Source organism: Panthera leo, chromosome B3 (assembly GCF_018350215.1).
Source record: "Panthera leo isolate Ple1 chromosome B3, P.leo_Ple1_pat1.1, whole genome shotgun sequence".
Classification (NCBI taxonomy): domain Eukaryota; kingdom Metazoa; phylum Chordata; class Mammalia; order Carnivora; family Felidae; genus Panthera; species Panthera leo.
Window position 1 is genome coordinate 14,748,024 of NC_056684.1, and position 18,511 is coordinate 14,766,534.

Consider the following 18,511-nt stretch of genomic DNA (forward strand, 5'->3'; position numbering starts at 1 on the left):
GGCTGAAGATAATAAGTTCCTTGAACAAGGGTTGTATCTTCCTTTTTCTTTTTTTTTTTTTCTTGACATATTAATTTATATGTTTTTTTGTTTGCTTGCTTGTTTTTTTTTTCCCCCGATGCACTGTTCCTGGGCAAGGCACCTATTAGTAAATCTAGTTAATGGCTTGTTTTCAGCTTTCTATTAAACACAGCTCTCTACAACCTACATCTCTATACATTTACGGTCAAGCAACACTTAATGTTAATTACGGTGATTCCTAAGTCATGGCTAGATAGCAAAGAGTCATCTGAAGCATCACAGAAAGGTAAAGTTATGTCCACGTGTATCTTGAGCTACAGATTAGTTTCTCCAACTACCGAATGAGTCGATCAACGCTGTTGGTCTTATAGACACCACAATTATATCACAGCCCAAAATGAACCAACTTTTTCACCTTCTACTCAAAATCTCTCTTCGCCCGAGCTTCCCAACTAGACCCCAGGGAGTAACCCTCGAGTACTTTTTTTTGTCACTCACCCCCATTTGGTCAGAGTATCCATTCTACCCGCTAATTGTCTTTCGGTTCCATTCCCTCCTTTACGTCTTCAGTGCCTTGATTCGGACCCTTACATTCTTCTGCCCAGAAGATTTTTTTTTGACTTTTTTTTTTTATTTATTTTTGAGACAGAGAGAGACAGAGCATGAATGGGGGAGGGGCAGAGAGAGAGGGAGACACAGAATCGGAAGCAGGCTCCAGGCTCTGAGCCATCAGCCCAGAGCCCGACACGGGGCTCGAACTCACAGACTATGAGATCGTGACCTGAGCCGAAGTCGGACGCTCAACCGACTGAGCCACCCAGGTGCCCCTGCCCAGAAGATTTTTAACAACTTGGTTACAGGCCACCTTGCACCCAGTCTCTCACAATTGGTATTCTTCCTCGCAGGTGCCCACAGTTTCTCAAGTAGAAACTATTCACTTCTTTTTTCAATTTTTTTTAACGTTTATTTATTTTGAGAGAGATCGGGGTGGGGGGGGAGGGGCAGAGAGAGAGGGAGACACAGAATCGGAAGCAGGCTCCAGGCTCTGAGCTGTCAGCACAGGACTCAAAACTCACGAACCGCGAGATCGTGACCTGAAACAAAGTCGGACGCTCAACCAACTGAGCCGCCCAGGTACCCCAGAAACTGTTCACTTCGTAAAGACAGCTGACAGCTGTTCTTGCCTTAAAGATGTATTTCCCACCGTGAGATCCGTGGAACTCTGAAAACACTGTGAATAGGGAAAGACAAATAGGTTTAAGACAAGCTCTTGGAGGGGCAACTGGATGGCTCGGTCGGTTAAGCGTCCAACTTCAGCTCCGGTCATGTTCTCGAGGTTCATGGGTTCAAACCCCGCGTTGGGCTCTGTGCTGACAGCTCAGAGCCTGGAGCCTGCTTCGGATTCTGTGTCCCCCTCCCTCTCTCCCCCTCTCTGCCCCTCCCCTGCTCCTGCCCCGTCTCCCTGTGTCTCTCAATAATAAAAAAACGTTAAAAAGTTAAAAAAAAAAAAAAAAAAAGACAAGCTCTTGGAAATGTATAAGGCAGAGTCATATATTAAAGGCCCTGAGAAGTCCTGCAGGAAAGAACCCCATCCAACAGCCTAACCCTGCGTTCCCTACTTGTATTTGGCCTTAAAACCCCATGTTTTCACAAACAATACCAATTACCACCTCAAGGAACCAGTATTCTTCGAAGGATAGCTTGAGAAAATACCGTCCTGCCAGATACATTCACTGCCATGCCAGCTCAGCCGCATGATTCACCACCTTCCTCAACCAATTACCAATTAGCCGTGTTCATGGCTCCTTCCGAGGCGATCACATACTCATTGTGTCGAGTTAAACACGAAGCCCCTTCAGAACAGAAGGTCTGTTCCCCGATGTTTCGATCTGAAGAACTTTTCCTAACAACTTCAAGACCCAGCTCAAACGTTAGCACTGCTCTCAAGCTCTCCTCAAGCCACTCCTCCGTGCTGCTCCGCTGTGGGCCATCGTTCTAACATTGCACGCATTTGTTCACAGGCTCCCCTTCCCAACGAGGTTATTAGGCCCTTTTATGTTTGCATCTGGAGTACCTAGCGTATGGCAGCAACTCACCCAATGTCGATTGCAGGTCCATTTCGTCGTATTCTCATTCAGTACCTTCGAGATGGCAGGTGTCAATGCATATTTGTTACAAAATTTCTCATGACCGGTCAAATCGACTTGAAAGAACACGCAGCTGTAGGGGTGACAGCTGAGATGAAGGGGTGTTATCTCCCCCGGGAGAGGTACCAAAGGCCCCGCTCTAACTCAAGAGGCTAGATTCGGTCATCTAATCGACCTAGCGGTAGGCTTATTCCTCCCCGCCCCCAACCTCATCAGCACCCTCTGCATCTGTACCTCCCTGGGAGGGGACAATCCTCTCCAAAAGAGGAAGCCATATACTTGTCAGCCCCAGATACAACTCATCAGTGGAAGGCACTAGTGTGCACAAGGCACAATGTTGGACGCCCAAGGAGTCCACGCCCTTGCCCGGAAGTATATGGTACCCAATGAGGTATCCCAAGAGGAACGGCAGCTTCCTTACTACTCACTGCAGGACACAATCCACTGGGAAACAGTCTAGCTCTCCTTGGCTCTGAGGAAGTTAATTTCCAAAGAGTTGCATCGAATCCTTTTTGAGGATGAGGCGGACCTGTCAGAGGAGGATAAATGAGGCAGCATTTAAAACCATTTAACACCTTGCTCGGCACTCTCAATAAGAGTGTATCACATTTGATTCTGCTTCTCCTGGATTTTACAGTTTATAGAAATAAAAAGAGGAACCACTTACAAGAAATTAATAACCAGCTCAAAAATCAGCTACTCAGTGTATTTTGGACAGATCTATTTGTCTCTGCCATTCTCCATGTTAAATGAAAATTAAAACACACTCTTTAAAAACAAACAAACAAAAAAGCCCTCCTAATTCAGCAGAACAGCATTCAGCAGTATGCATCCGAAGCCACCTAAATGTGCTGACTCAATTTATTGTCCAAAGTTTAGCAATTTGAGACCACAATGTCTTTAAGATAAGGTCTGGATACAACCTGGGCATGGATGGTCTGGCTCCGTCACAGGAGAGTTAGAAATTCTCGTTGGAATCTAGCAGAACATAAATGTTTCTTTCGTAAGGTTGGGACCTTTCAAATTATTTCCCATTATTTTGTGAGGGAGTCAGATGCATGAAGCAATTTAAACAAGCCAGGCAGGGAACAAGCCACAGCCTGCACTGGGGACTGGACGAAGTCACACACAAAGAAGACTTGAGCCGTCGGGGGGTCCGGGCCCCAGCTCTTAGGAGCATGCATGTTCCCAGGGTTGGAGTTAATGAGGCCATTGGTTCCCTCCTTCTCCTTTCCAGAGATTATCATGATCAATTTGCATGATGATTATGGAAAAAAATTAAAACACTATTCCCAAAGATCAAGTTAATAAAGGCCTTTGAGACACAGAGCTTCCTGGAGGAGAAAGCTATCTTTTTCTCTGAAAGAAGGAACAGCACTTAAGATGAGCTCCAGTCTAGCTCAGTGAAGCGATGGTGAATTCCTACCCCCCTCCCTATTTTTTTTTTTTAATTCATAGCCTCTTACACCTCGATTAGACCTCTCTCCCTTAAGAGCACGTAACGAATTTAATACAAATTCAGACTGAAATAAAAAGAGCAGGGAGAGAGGGGGGATTGGAATAAAGACAAGAAAAGAATATGAATCGGAGGAATTCTCTTGTGGTTGAAAAGCCATTTGCTGGGGCGCCTGGGTGGCTCAGTCAGTTGAGTGCCCGACCTCGGCTCAGGTCACGATCTCGCGGTCTGTGAGTTCAAGCCCTGTGTCGGGCTCTGTTGCTGACAGCTCAGAGCCTGGAGCCTGCTTCGGATTCTGTGTCTCCCTCTCTCTCTCTGTCCCTTCCCCGCTCATGCTCTGTCTTTCTGTCTCTCTGTCAAAAATAAATAAACCTTTAAAAAAATGAAAAAAATAAAAGCCATTTTGCTCCTCCTTTCAGTGACAGATCCTACGTTTCCTAGATTCAAACAAAAAAAAATCATTTCTCCTTTGCGCCTAAGAGAGAGACATCTACGGTGACTCCTCTCTCCATAGGAGCCACAAAACTGTCCTTACTGCCTCGCTTAAAGGCAAGAGTCTCACATACAGAGCGATTCCTTCTTCAGTTCAGTTCTTACCCTGTTCCTGTCTCTTACGTGAGACAAGATCCTGCTTTTCCCTTCGAGGGAGGTTTGCCTTTTCTGTTCCGTAGAGAAAGCCTTTAACCACCTTGGCAGCCGGCTCGGAGGATGAAATGAATGAAACCAGTCGGCTCCCACTTCCCCTCTGACAGAATCTCTTGTTTGTAGGCAGTCGTGGTGAAAAGCCCAGGTGATGAAGGGGAAAACCTAGCCAAGGCACAAGATCGGCTTTCTTAAGCTTGTTCTTCGTGGTATCGCTACAGGACAGAGTGGGCGATAAAGCAGGACTGTATAAAAACGCAAAACAGAAGTCTGTGCAGCCCTTCTGTCTACTATGCATTTTACATTTAGCATCCGACCTATCTTTATCGGATTTGCAACAAGAAAAGTAGTAAAGCCAACAAACACTCTATATCACAACTAACTTTCCCGGCAAGTCATCTCCATGTCTCTATTTCATCCCCCTTACCTCATGGTGGGGAGTCCCCTGGGTGTAAAGACATTCATACCCTTTCTCAATAATTTGTGTTACTGTTGATCCAGGCTTTTCCCTAACCCATGCTACTGTTGACTCCCGTAGTGCATGGTCACCAGGAAGCCACCTGTCACAGTTTATGTCCAGCAAACCCACAAAGAAGGAAATACAGTAAAACCTTGGTTTGTGGACACAGTTCATTCTGGAAACATGCTTGTAATCCAAAGCACTTGCATATCAAAGCAAATTTCAAGGGCCATTGGCTCGGTTGTGATCACGTGACCTTCGGTGTCAGGTCCTACTCTCCCTAAGCTAATCTCCCTATTGGGAGACGTTGCTTGTTTATCAAGATAAAATTCATTAGAAAGGTTTGCCCGTCTTGCAGAACACTCCCAGAACAAGTTACTCGCAATCCAAGGTTTTACTGTACTCTTTTCTCAGCACGGAATCTGACGAAGAAAACACTCTTAAGAAAAAAGGATACTCTTGGAGTGGCTTTTTTACATTTTATCTATAATTTATCCGTTATGTCTTGCCAATGACTGAAGTCACGTCTTTGAAAATTGAAGGCTGTCATTCTAGGACAGCCGTGGCCGTAATAAATCGATTCGAGAACGCTCACCCAGGATGCACGTTGTGCCCAGCACTGTGTGAAGTGAGATCCAGCTTCCACCAAGCCCAACACCCGGTGCTGGATCCACCCACCTGGAGGAAAGAAGGCCTTTTGGTCATCCCTCTGTCTCAAGGGGCACCTTTTCCTGATAATCATATTTGATTCAGGAAGCTCAGGGCTCGGGGATATAGAAAGCTTGTGATCTAATGACGCTACTTTGGTAGCAGATGATACAAATTACCCAAAAAGCAGTCTTTATGGATAAAAGGTAAACAGTGGAGAGGCCATTGCTTCCCCTTTATAGTTTCTATATCTAGTCTTTGGGCAAGCATAAAGACGCTGTCGTGTTCAATCCTCTTAATTCTATGAGGCTCGCCTTCCAGTGAGTCAACTCACCTCCGACCACCCAGCAGCTAATATGTGACCCTGAGATCCCGTTTCTCCCCAAGGAAGGAGGACCCAGAAGAAGGAAGGTGGGAGGTTTCTGATGGGAACGTGTGGTATTTAGCACTAATCTCTAATGCCGGGCACAACTCTTGGCACATGGTGGACTCTCGAGATGTCTTTGTTGAACGGAGCTCAGGAGGGAAGGCTGGAGAACCAAGATTTTTTGAGCAGGTCTGGAAGGCGCCTAGAGGATCGTGTGTCAGGAGGTGATCGCTCTTGGGGTGGCCTCTTTCATATCGCTGTAGTGCCCGCCCTGCCCCCCCGCCCACTACTCACTGCCCCAACATCACTCCAAGGGATCGGGGACTTTTGTTCCCAAGCGTCACCAACAGGCAGGGAAGTTCAGACTACTTCCTGAAGTCTCCCCTCTCGCCTGCCAGTTGGCCTTTCTTCCAGTTCACGTACCTGCGCGAGGAGACGGGAAACCCCTTGAGGAAAGCTTCCCATCCATCTTCCTGGTGGTCTTTCATTTCTTTGCCAATAAGACGATCTGCTTCACAACACACTTCGATATATTTGACATCTGTCATAAAACCCGGGTCAGGCATATCTGTCTTCTGTTAAAATAAGCCACTCTACGGAGGCACTTCCTCTGCTGTTAAGGCCCCGCCAGAAATAATTATTGACACGTTGTCCACACGTCCAGCCAACCCTCTTAATAGGAGCCATAACTTATGGGTCCTGGGTTCCCCCACTCCTCCAGAGAAACCAGGTAACACTTAGGGGACCAGAAGGAGACGCCATGATATTAAAACATGACGGGAAAGCTGTAGCTGAAGCAACTGACTTGAAATGAACACCTTCCTGTAACATCTTTCAAAAGTTAGTGACTGTGGCGATACACAGCTGTTTCTTTGCGAGGAGGCATAAATTTTCCTCAAAACACTTTACCCAGATGACACCGATGTTCAGGCAACGCAGAAGGAAGCTGATACAAGTTTTCCGAATGACAGCGATCCCTCTTTAGACTTCACGTGGCTCAGCCTTTGGGAGGGTTCCTTACTGGGGACGATTCTGGACACTTGGACTGTCAGTGCATCCTGTGAACGTGAGAGCATTTGCTTCTGATTCTCGCTGCTCCCTTGACAGGCACCCATGGAAAGGGTAGCTCTCAGCTTCCCCCAAAGACCTGCCAGTTGGAAAACTTGTCTCGAGATTGTTAAAATCACTCCTACGCTCAAATGCGTTATAGCCCTTTGAGCCTGTGCGGGCCAAGGACATACAGCAAATTATATAACGCAAATTATATAAGAGAGTGTGGGCATATATACCTCTCCCTGCTGATCAGGAAGGAAGAATAGAGATGACTTTTATGAAGGAAAAAGGACTTTTTTTTAAGTTTACCTATGTATTTTGAGAGAGGCAGAGAGAGCATGAGCTAGGAGAGGGGCAGAAAGGGAGAGAGAGAGAGAAAGAATTCCAAGCTGACTCTGCAGCTCAGAGCCTGACACGGGGCTCGAACTCACACGCCGTGAGATCACGACCTGAGCCCAAATCAGGAGTCCTTTAACCGACCGAGCCACCCAGGCGCTCCAGTAAAAAAGGATTTTAGAAATGCATGTGCTAACTTCCTGTGTGTTTTGTTGGAGTAAGGAAGGGGGACCCCTTTTTGAAGATGGCTGCAAACGTTTCCTCATGGAAATAATTGCCAGGGAAGTGACACTTCAGCAGCTCAGATGTAGCAGGCAGGACAGAACACGTTCCTCGTAACAAATGTTCTACTAGGCGAAAGTAAAACATTTGTTGGAATGGATTTGGGTCAGCTTGACCACGTGAGCAACCCAAATGGCTCTTCGGTGGGCACACAGGGCGGGGGTGTCCGGGAAGGGAGGGGTTGATGCATAACAAAACAATGCAAAGATTAAAACTAGAAGTGGCCTTTATTTGGGCCACTGGGGTAAAGAGACTAAGAAAATATCCCAGGATCCATGGTAAGAAAGTTTGTTCTCCCCACAGACCCAGACAGGGCTTTTAAGAACAGAGGAAATGAGGGGCTCTTGGGTGGATCAGTTGGTTAAGCATCCAACTTTGGCTCAGGTCATGATCTCACGGTTTGTGAGCTTGAGCCCCGCATCAGGCTCTCGGCTGTCAGTACAGAGCCCACTTTGGATCCTCTGTCTCACTCTCTCTCTCTGCCCCTTCCCCACTCGTGCTCTCTCTCTCTCTCTCTGTCAAAAATAAACGTGGGGCGCCTGGGTGGCTCAGTCGGTTACGCGTCTGACTCCAGCTCAGGTCATGATCTTGCAGTCCGGGAGTTCAAGCCCTGCGTCGGGCTCTGTGCTGACAGCTCAGAGCCTGGAGCCTGCTTCAGATTCTGTGTCTTCCTCTCTCTCTCTCTCTCTCTCTCTCTCTCTCTCTCTGCCCCTCCCCTGCTCATGCTCTGTCTCTCTCTGTCTCAAAAACAAATAAACATTTTTAAAAAATTAAAAATATTAAAATAAAAAAATAAATGTTAAAAAAAATTAAAAAGCAAAAACAAGAGCAGAGAAAAATGCCCAAGTATCGAAAAGTGCACACAAGAGAGTAATAGTTCTGGCTGGCAACGTACTTTCCGGGTCCTTTTTCTCACCCCACGCTTGTAGAGATGCCAGACAATTTTGTTTGCACACACATAACCTGACTGCTCCATGCTAAAATGGGAAATAGACTGTCCTGTTCAAACTGGAATAAATTGTTGAAAGAAGCATAAGGGTTTAAGTGTCTTCTTCGGGATCAGGAAATCATCTATCATTGGGACTTTGAGTTAGAGCATTGTAAAGAAGAAACTTGTTCTGTACGTTTATGCTGCTAAACTAGGAAGAAAGACTGCTGTTGAAAGAGATGTTTTAGCAGTATCTGGACGAGAGATTAACTCTGCAGGAGGCAGAGGAAATCGCCAATTTCCCCTTTGTCCACCCCACTCAACTCAAACCACCCCGAACTGTCAGTGGACCTGAAATCGAAGGAAGCAGCTAATTGGATGACCACTAACGACACCGGCGCTGAAGGATGTTAAGATAAGGGTAACGTAACTGGTGTTTCCAACTAGGAGCAGATCCGTTGCCGGAATCGAAAAACACCAGCAATGCCAACGGACCCCCAAAACGATCGGTCTTTAGTGTCCCACGCCACAAGTGTCCGAAGCAGAGTGTGGTTTATCCTCTGCTGAGCGGATGCCCACGTCCACACCAAAGTCGGAACGAACGCTTCCTCCCCAGGGTTTGTGCTAGACAAGCGGGTCCGGCGCTGGCCGGGACTCCCCAGCTTTTCCACAGATGAAGGGGCATCCATTTCTGAACTCAGCGAAAGGACCATCACCTGTTAGTTGGTGGCGTGTCTCAGGTCTCACAGGGTGAACGGTTGCTGAACAGCAGGCATTCCGAGATCTGCAGGGAATAAGAGCCTCCTACACGAGTCCACCTTCCCTCTCACGTGCAAAGTACCTCAACGAGATGCCTGCACCCTGTCCGGTGCCAGTGATAACAGAAGTCAGGCCGGGAAGGTTTTTCATTCTACGCCGGCAGCCAGTAGGGGATCGACGTCCCATGGAACGTTAAGTACCTTGCGCATCAAGGCCTTGGCATGTCGCTTACCTTGGCGGTTGGGGAGGGGGCCCATTCCCACCGAGTGCCGTCTACACACACGTGGCAGATGTGCTGGGGAAGAACTCCCCCACCTTCTTGCCAGATTCTGACGCGGTGCCCGATGCCCGCGTTTGGAGGGAATTGGTGGCACTTTTCGTACGACCGCACGTAAGACAGCGCGTTGTTTCTCCCTGAGAAATGGCTCGCCTCCGCTACGTAGGCGAAGAGCTGGGTTCTGATCCCAAGGACTGCTCTGGAGGCTGCTGCCCGTGTCCTAGGAATGAAACAACCTCCCGCCCACACATGATGACTTCTCTTGTCCCGGCGGTCCGGCTTCCGCGCAAAGGTCTGTTGTACAAAACCCTGGCGTGCCCCTTCTGACTTCTGCAAGTGTGATCTCCTTTCCATCCTGTGCAGCATGGAAAGCAAGTGACACGTGTTCAGGTTTTATGCTAACAAGGTCCTTGGCCTCGTCGTGCCCACATTTAAATGTGCCAAGACCGCGCATTTCGACGGCGCAGTCTTCACTTCCCGACGCCGAAATCTGTGCCTGTAGGTGAGAGAGGACTGGACGCTATCACCCCGATGGCTGATGATTGATGATAATATTTCTACATCCATCGCTAAGCCTCTTAAGTTTCTTCTTCACTTTGGGAGTACTTAGCATCTCAGCCTCGCTCAGCCAGGCGCTCCATAAATGCACCTTTATAAACCTCTCAGGGGTAAACTGGGTCAGTTGATGTTGTTTCAGAACATCTGGAAAAGAGTCATCGGGGCGGGGAGGGCTGTAAAAGCTCTTTGTGCTCAGGCTCAGGGGATGGAATGAAAACACGGATGTGACACATACCAAATGATTCTAAAACATCCACTTGTTTGTAAGGGCCCCAGCTACGCGCTATCTGCTTTTGCTTCACATGGGAGGGGTTCGGCAAGGACACGGAGTTCAGATTATGTGTGAGTCCTCCCACACAGGCGTAAAAATCCCTTCTCTGGCATTTCTTAGGCGAGCGTTTAAGTTTTTATTTGTTTATTTTGAAAGAGAGAGAGAGAGAGAGAGAGAGCCAGGGAGGGGCAGAAAGGGAGGGAGAGAGAATCGCAAGCAGGTTCCCCACTGTCAGCGCAGAGCCCGACGCGGGGCTCGAACTCATGAACCGTGAGATCATGACCTGAGCCGAAATCAAGGATGCTTAACTGACTGAGCCGCTCAGGCGCCCCCGCAGTATTTCCTTATAGGGAGGGACATCCAGACATTTCAGGGAAGGAAAAAGTCGTTCTTTAAGCATCTTGAATTCCAAGCGGGGGAATTTCGTAAGTGATGGAGGGATGCATTTTATGGTTCTCACTTCCCTTAAAATAGTAATTAAGAAAACACATAAGAGCTTCTCCTTAAGGGGCGCGCTGAGAGTTAAGCTTAGCTGGCCCTCCGCACTGGCCATATTGCACTGTCCTCCTGGATTAGCCCGGGTGCTAGGCTGTTCCTTCAAATTAAGACAATATGCTTGTAGTGATGAACTAATAGTGTTGACCATCCATCTTCCTTTTGTGATCTGGCTCTCGTCGAGCTGAAATGAAGCCACGTCTTCTGCCTGTGGCTGATTAAACACAGAGTAAATCCGCATCTCTAAGGAGACTCTAATGATTCTCCACAGAGCCCAGGTCAGGCCAGCCCGCACCTGCCGGCCCCAGCTCGGCTGCTCCCATCATAAAACGGAGCATCGGTGTCAGAGACGTGGTAGGTTTCTTTCATCCGGTGTATCGCTCCGGCCAGACCGAATGAAGCTTGCTGGGGACACGAGGTGCCTGTCGCGCCACAGGTAACACACGGTCCCCAGGGAAGGCTCGTCCTCCTCAAGAGTGAAAAGCCCACCACTCTGGGCAAAAACCTGTGCCTTTGCTAGAAGTCTCCGCGGCTTACACCCTGCGGTCTTCTTTTAATAAAAGCGGGTCGGGAAACATCAAGGGGAATCTTTAAAATAAGGTAATCCTTTATTCATCCACTCATTTCTTCTTCTTCTTTTTTTAATGTTTATTTATTTCGTAGAGAGAGACAGAGAGACCGTGAGAGTGAGGGGGAGGGCCAGAGAGAGACAGAGACACGGAATCGGAAGCAGGCTCCAGGCTCTGAGCTGTCAGCACAGAGCCCGATGCGGGGCTCGAACCCACGAACCCCGAGATCATGACCTGAACGGAAGCTGGACGCTTAACCGACTGAGCCACCCAGGCGCCCCTATTCTTTTTTTTTTTCATTCATTCAGTGAAAGCTTGTCGAGCACCTGTTGTGAATGAGGCCCCATGCCAGGAACTGGGATTTGGACACGAACACGGGGTCAATGCCGCCCCTGCCCTCCTGGAGGTCACATCCTAGTGACAAGACAGATTCATGATGAATTAAGTACTTACCACTGTGAGCGGTACCCCAAAGAAGAAGGAGCACCGGGGGTAGATAAGGAGGGGACTGACGTTTTCTAGGCTTCAGGGAAGATTTCCCTGGGGAAGGGATAGTTGAGCTTAGACCTAAAGCACAAGGGGGTAGTAAGTTAATAAAGCGATGAAAGAGTATTTTCAGCCAAGGACACAGCATGTTCAAAGATCCTGGGGTGCAAAACTAATGCTTGGCCCATCTGAGCCCGGTGAGAGGGAGAATGTCTAAAGAGGAGGCTGGTTCCATAGCGGGGCTCCAAGGCCTTTAGGCTGAGGTAAGGAGTTAGAGTTTTGTCCCAAAAGCTTGACTGGAACTGGTGGTTTGTAAGCAGGAAAGTAAAATGAAATCACTTCTTGCCTTTTATGGAGCGGGACTAATGTCGCTGGGCTATATTTGCCGGGCGCGGTGCAGATTTGTAGTTTATGATCTCCAAAGATTTCAGCGTTCCTTTCAGGTGGGTATTTTTAGCCCCATCTTATAGGGAAGGAAACTGAGGCTCAGAGAGGGTAAATGACTGGCCAAGATCACACAGTTGGCCAGGTGGGGCCAAGTCCCCCCAAGGTCAACCTCACACGCAGGTCCTTTCCTCTGCCTCACGCTGCCTGCCCACACACAGACTGAACGCTTGCCTGCGAAACACTTGTGACATTCATGTAACCTCACTTTCTCCCAATGGCTTGACGTTGAGAGAATTTCCTATTTAGTGATTGGTAATAAATTAGAACTCCATTTAAATCGTGATAGAATTAAAGATTGGGTCGCAGACTTACCTCATCTCTTAGAAAGGAATCCTAGGACCAAAGTCTTAAATGAGTTCCCTTTATTATTATTTTTTTTAATAGTGAGCTCTGGGTTTGTTTTGTTTTCTTAATGTTTATTTATTTATTTTCAAGAGAGAGAGTGAAAGGGGGGGGGGAGGGGCAGAGGCAGAGGCAGACAGAGAATCCCAAGCAGGCTCTGAGTTGTCAGCACAGAGCCTGACGTGGGGCTCAAGCTCATAAGCCATGAGATCATGACCTGAGCCAAAATCAAGAGTTGGACGCTCAACCCGCTGAGCCACCCAGGTGGCCCGAAGGAGTTCGATTCAGAAGCTAAGAACCAAAGATCTGGATTCAGAGTGAACTGGGTTTAAATCCCAGCTTGTCTGGTAGCTGACGGCGTGATACAGGGGCGCCTGGGTGGCTCAGTCAGTTGAGCCTCCGACTTCAGCTCAGGTCATGATCTCATGGTTGGTGGGTTCGAGCCCCACGTCGGGCTCTGTGCTGACGGCTCGGAGCCTGGAGCCCGCTTCGGATTCTGTCTCCCTCTCTCTCTGCCCTTCCCCTGCTTGTGCTCTCTCTCTCTCTCTCTCTCTCAAAAATAAACAAATATTTTAAAAAATGTTAATGCTAAAAAATTAAATAGCACGTGGATACAAATGCGAAGTCTCAGTTTTATCCTCCGTAAGTGCCTATATTCGGACCAAGTTCACTTGGTTGCTGTTAGGGTTAAATAAAATAGTGAAACAAACCAATTCTCCACGTTTCTGGCACACTCCATACTCGTTGGCCGCTAGCACGACCACCTGCACCGTCATCGTGATTATGGTCATCACCATCTCTGGTTAGTTCACCAGTTCACCACGTTAGTGGCCCATCAGACACAGCACCGCTTTCTCCTGGCGTGTGATTTCTGCCCTATTTCAAGGGCATCGCTCACGTCCCCGTCCTCGCGTCACTGAAAGGGATGTGCACTCACCCCAGGCAGGTAGCTGAAGACCACGTCCGCCTAATAACGCACGCAGCAATTAAGCTCAACCGTGTCGGAACACGACGCAAAGGAGCAAAGACCGAAACAACTTTGCAAAAGGAGATACCTAACGGAGACGGGTGGCTATGGGGCATTTAAAACGTAAGTCCCCTTTGAAATCAGTAGCTATGACAGATGGAAAGACTGTTTTGCCTGGAAAACTGCTTCCTTGTCTTGAGAGAGTCTCTTTTTTTTTTAAAATACGGAAGCTCTCAGAGCGATCGTTTTTCACCACGGACAAACAGTTTACATACAGATATTATGTAAACAGCAGGCAGATGCTCGTAGGTCTGATGCAAGTTCCCACTGAAGGATCTCAAATATCTTAAATCCAGAAATATATCTGGGCAAAGCCATCCGCTCCCTTGATGGTTCTCTAATGCGATTCACAAAATTTACTGTTAAAATGTAACAACGCCGTGGAGGCGCCTGGCTGGCTCAGTCGGTTGAGCATCCGACTACGGCTCAGGTCACCATCTCAGGGTTTGTGAGTTCGAGCCCCACATCCGCCTCTCTGCTGTCAACAGGGAGCCTTCTTCAGATCCTCTGTACCCCCCCTCTCTCCGCCCTTCCCTCGCTCACTCTCTCCATCTCTCTCTCTCTCTCAAAACAAATAAACATTTTTTTTTTTAAGTTTTTAAAAACTGTAACCGTGTTGGAAAAGCCCCCTGTCCAGTGCCTGGCACTTGTGCAGCCTTTGATTGATGTTAACTATTGCAATAATACGACAAAAATACTTCAGGTTGAACAGATTTCCCACCCTCTTTCCTTCACTGAGAGGCAATTGACATGTAACATGTGTACCTTTAAGGCGTGCGAGGTGATGATTTGACACACCTACATATACCGCAAAATAATTACCACAGCAGGGTTAGTTAGCATCTCCCTATCACCTCACATAATTACCAATGCTCTTTTGTCGGCAGCGGAGGGACATTTGATAGCCACTCTGAGTACCTCTAGTCACCATGCTGTGCATAAGACCCTCCGAATTCGTTCATCTGATAACTGGAGGTTTGCATTCTTTGCCCAACATCTCCCCATTTCTCCCAGCCCCAAGATCCTGGTAACCACCATTCCGTCTGTCTCTATGGGTTCAGGTCTTTTAGACTATACGTGTAAAGGAGATCACACAAGGTTTGTTTTTGTCATCAGACGTATTTCGCTTAAAGCAATGCCCTCAGTGCCCACCCGTGTTGTCCAAAATGGCAGGATTTCCTTCTTTCTTGTGGCTACACTGTTATTTCTACGTGTGCACGTTAGATTCCCAGAAATGTATACATACCACAGCTTCTTTTTCCATTCATCCACAGGCACTTATAGGTTGTTTTTTTTCATGTGGGTTCTTGTGAAGAATACCGTAATGAACACAGGAGTACAGACACCTCATGGAAATCATGATTTCATTCCCTTTGGATACATACTCAGAAGCGGGATTTGGGACCATAGGGCAGTCTCTTTTCTTTTTAATTCTTAGAAGAACGTCCAAACTGTTTTCCATGGTAGTTCTGCCCATTGATGTTTCCACCAACAAAGCACAAGGGTTCCTTTTTATCCACATCCTCACCCACACTTATCTCTGGCCTTTTGGGTTTTTGGGGGTTTTTTTGCTTTTGTTTTTGTTTTTTGTTGTTGTTGTTGTGTGAGTGTGAGTTGGGAGGGGCAGAGAGGAGAGAGAGACGGTCTTAAGCAGGCTCCACGCTTAGCTCAGAGGTCCTCGTGGGACTCTGTCCCACGACGGCGAGATCATGACCTGAGCCCAAACCAAGAGTCAGGCGCTTAAGCAACCGACTTAAGCAACTGATGCTTAACCCAGTCACATCACTCCTGTCTTTTTGATAACAGCCATTCTAACAGGTGTGAGGTGACACCATTATGATCTTGATTTCCATTTCCCTAATGAGTAGTGATGTTTGGTGTCTCTCAATGTACCTTCTGGCCATTTGCATGTCTTTTTTTGGGAAAACGTCTGTTTAGGTCTTTTGCCCACTTTTTCGTCAGATTGTTTGGTTTTCCGCTACTGAGTTTTGTGAGTTTCTTAAGTATTTTGGATACTAATTCCTTATCATATATACGGTTCCCAAGTATTTTCTCCCTTTGCATAGGTTGCCTTTTCATCCTGTTGTTTGCTTCTTTTGCTGTGCAGAAGACTTTTGTTTGAAATAGCCCCACTTGTTTATTTCTGCTTTTGTTCTTTGTGCTTCTGGAGTCAGATTCAAAACTCATTGCCGAGACCAATGTCAAGGAGATTTTCCCCTATGGTTTCTTCTGGGAGTTCTATAGTTTCAGGTCTTAGGTTTAAGTCTTCAGTCCATTTGGAGTTAATTTTTATGAATGGTGTTAGATAGATAGGGGTCCAATTTTATTCTTTTCTATGTAATTATCCAGCTTTCCCACCACTATTGAAGACACAACCCTTTCTCAGTTGGGTATTCTTGGCTCCTTTGTCATATAGTCATTGACTATATATGTGTGAATTTATTTCTGGGCTCTCAATTTATTTCCAGTGGTCTATATGTCTGTTTTTATGCGTCACCATGCTATTTTGATTATAATAGCTTTGTAATATAGTTCAAAATCAGGACATGTATGAGGCTTCCAGTTCTGGTCTTCTTTCCCAACACTGCTTTGTCTATTTGGGGTGTTTTGTGGTTCCATAGGACTTTTAGGATGTTTTTTTTCTATTTCTGTGAAAAACACCATTGGAACTTTGATAGGGATTGCACTGAATCTACAGGTGGCTTTGGGTAGTGTGGACATGTTAACGATATTCTTCCAATCCAGAAGCATGGGATATCTTTCTGTTGATTAGTTCTCTTCAATTTTTTTTCATCAAAGTCATATAGTTTTCTAGGTAGAGATCGTTCATCTTGGTTACATTTATTTCTAAGTGTTTTATTCGTTTTTGGTTCTGGTGCCAATGTCATTGTTTTCTTCATTTCTTTCTTTTTTTTTTTTTTTTTTTGGTTTTAAGTAAGCTCTACACCTACCAACATGGGGCTTGAACTCACGACCCTCCATGTTCTAGCAGCTGAGCTAGCCAGCACCCCCCTTCATTTCTTTTTCAGGTATTTTGTTGTTAGTGTATAGACACACACCTGATTTCTGTATATTGATTTTGTATCCGGAAATTTTACCGGATTCCTTTTTAAGACGTTTTTGGTGGAATTTATAGGATTGTCCACATACAAGATCATATTATGTGGAAGTACACCCAATTCTCCTTTTTTCTTTCCAATTTGGATCTTTTCTTTCTTTCTTTCTATTTTTTTTTCTCTCCTCTCCTCTCCTCTCCTCTCCTCTCCTCCCCTCCCCTCCCCTCTCCTCCTCTCCTCTCCTCCTCTCTCCTCTCCTTTCCTCCCCTTCCCTCCCCTCTCCTCTCATCCCCTCTCCTCTCCTCCCCTCTCTTCTCCTCTCCTCCCCTCTCCTCTCGTTCCCTCTCCTCCCCTCTCCTTTCCTCCCCTCCCCTCTCACTCGTCCCCTCTCCTCCCCTCTCCTTTCCTCCCCTCTCCTCCCCTCTCCTCTCCTCTCCTCTCCTCCCCTCCCCTCTCCTCTCGTCCCCTCTCCTCCCCTCTCCTTTCCTCCCCTCCCCTCTCCTCCCCTCCCCTCTCCTCTCCTCCTCTCATCCCCTCCCCTCTCCTCTCGTCTCCTCTCGTCTCCTCTCGTCTCCTCTCCTCTCCTCTTCTCTCCTCTCCTCCTCTCTCCTCCCCTCTCCTCTCATCCCCTCCCCTCTCCTCTTGTCCCCTCCCTTCTCCTCTCCTCTCTTCTCTTCCCCTCTCCTCCCCTCCCCTCTCCTCTCCTCCTCCCCCCTCCCCTGTCCTCCCCTCCCCTCCCCTCTCCTCTCCTTTCCTCCCCTCCCCTCTTCTCCCCTCTCCTCCCCTCCCCTCCCGTCCCCTTCCTTCCTCTCCCCTCCCCTCCCTTCTCCTCCCCTCTCCTCTCTTCTTTTTCACCCTAATTGCTCTGGCTAGGACTTCCCAAACTGTGTTAAGTAAGAGTAGTGAGAGTAGACACCCTTGTCTTGTTCCTGACTTTAGAGCAAGAGCCTTCAATGCTTCACTGAAAAAGACTTTTTTATTTATTTGTTTGTTTGTTTGTTTCAATCGAAGCATAGTTGACATACAGTGCTATCTTCATTTCAGGTGTGCAGCACAGGGATTTGACGTTTGACATTTCTCTACCTTATGCAATGTGCACAATGATGCGTGTAGTCACAAAATCATCCCGTTAACCCCTATGTTTCACAAATGACACAACTGTGCTCCAAAGAGGTCAGGACGCTTTCACACGATTTTATAGCTACTAAGACCAGAGCCTACCTGTGAGGGCATTAAGAAGTTGAGTCCATCTAGGGGCGCCTGGGTGGCTCCATTGGTTGAGCATCTGACTCTTGATTTTGGCTCAGGTCATGATCTCACCATTCAGGATTTCTGGGATTGAGCCCCTGCATCAGGCTCTGTGCTGACAGTGTGGAGTCTGCTTGGGATTTTCTGTCTCCCTCCCTCGGTCCCTCCCCGTTCTCCCTCTCCCTCTCTCTCTCTCAAAATAAATAAATAAACAAAAAAAAAAGTTCAGGCAATCTACACTCTGAAATAAGCAGAAAATTCCAGCACACTCACCTCTCTGAAAAAGATGACCCCATTTCATGGGGCTGTTCTTTCATCACATGAACCCAACCTTCATTCCCTTCTTCTCATCTACTCCCACTAAACTTATACGTTCCATGAAGACAAGGACAGTGCACCTGTCACTTCCCACCTTGTCCCACAGCCACCTGACATGTTGTTGTAACGGGTGCTCATTAAACCATTTGTTGAATTGGATGGAAATGTATTAGCCCATAGCACACTGCCACGGGGCAAGCCAAATTGTTACACTGTCCAACCCAGAATTACGTGCGAGACTTACCTAAACGTTAAGTCTCTCACTGGAACTCTGAGAGTTCTAGTTTTCATATTTTGTTTTATAAATAGTTGTAACCC

At 47.2% G+C, this 18,511-nt stretch overlaps 1 long non-coding RNA gene across 6 annotated transcripts in view; it reads right to left on the reverse strand.

Moving 5' to 3' along the window:
• Positions 1–1,107: 1,107 nt before the first annotated feature.
• LOC122221662 overlaps positions 1,108–18,511 on the reverse strand; it is a 69,191-nt gene continuing 51,787 nt past the window's right edge. For 2 of the 6 annotated variants that reach the window (XR_006203382.1, XR_006203380.1), the window contains 2 exons: positions 4,222–4,481; positions 1,554–2,697 (listed from right to left, as the gene is read on the reverse strand). This is a non-coding gene — a long non-coding RNA (uncharacterized LOC122221662). Of the gene's footprint in view, positions 1,253–1,553; positions 2,698–4,221; positions 4,482–6,164; positions 6,800–18,511 lie in introns of those variants that run through there. The other 4 variants (XR_006203381.1, XR_006203383.1, XR_006203384.1 and 1 more) reach the window with 4 other exon arrangements.